This window comes from Martes martes (genome assembly GCF_963455335.1).
Source record: "Martes martes genome assembly, chromosome: 1".
Classification (NCBI taxonomy): domain Eukaryota; kingdom Metazoa; phylum Chordata; class Mammalia; order Carnivora; family Mustelidae; genus Martes; species Martes martes.
In genome coordinates, this window is record NC_137888.1 from 201,934,117 (window position 1) to 201,935,058 (window position 942).

General features: G+C 43.6%; 1 pseudogene across 1 annotated transcript; it reads right to left on the minus strand.

Moving 5' to 3' along the window:
• On the minus strand, positions 1–736 carry LOC308354583 (malignant T-cell-amplified sequence 1-like; annotated as a pseudogene). The gene is made up of 2 exons: positions 659–736; positions 1–450 (listed from the first exon to the last, which is right to left on the minus strand). The product of its transcript is annotated as a malignant T-cell-amplified sequence 1-like (transcript).
• Between the last annotated feature and the right edge of the window lie 206 nt (positions 737–942).

Below are 942 nucleotides of genomic sequence, written 5' to 3' on the forward strand. Positions count from 1 at the left end.
TCATTTATATATTTTTATATGCCACAGTCCATCATTTAAACAATGGTCATCTTCAATGTCAACTCCTTTGTTGACTTTCTCAATATCTTCTGCAGACATCTTCATGACTCCAACCCACAGAGCATGCTGTTCTCCTTCTGCCATGATTGCGACAATCCTACCTATTGTTCCAGGAGAAGAGTTAAGCCCAAACACATGATATTTGCTCCACTGAGTACAAATTTGAAAGCTCCTTTATCAACCTGCTGGTGCTGCAAGATAAAAGGGTATCTGTGAAGTAAGTTTCGGGTTGGATAAAAAGGCCCTTCTCTTTGTCTAAAAAATAGTAACTCTCCATTCACTGTAAGGATTTCTATATGTTCATGGCACCACACTATTTTGACAGCCGCTTTCTTAGGCATTATGATTAAGCCATGGTTCCACAACTGGAAATTGCTCTATCAATTGATTCTTTTTTTTTCTTCTAAAGATTTTATTTATTTATTTGACAGACAGAAATCACAAGTAGGCAGAGAGACAGGCAGAGAGAGGGAGGGGGAAGCAGGCTCCCCGCTGAGCAGAGAGCCTGATGCGGGGCTCAATCCCAGGACCCTGGGATCATGACCTGAGCCAAAGGCAGAGGCTTTAACCCACTGAGCCACCCAGGCACTCCATGATTCTTAATAACCTTAATAATTGAAGTTTTCACCTGGATGCAGTTAGACACATTTTCTTTCTCATCAAATTTCTTGAGCATGTTCCAGGGCAAAGGGGGAGACGATAGGGAGAAGACTGGAATGGGAAAAACGGAATTTGCAAGGGTCAGGCAGCTCCCCTGACACCGGAAAGCCCACAGTGACAGTGGGAGATGTCATTATCCAGAAAGGGAAACAGTCAGTCGCACTTTACGGCTCTAACGAAAACTCTACTTCTGCTCCTCTGAATCCGACCCCGTTTCGCTTG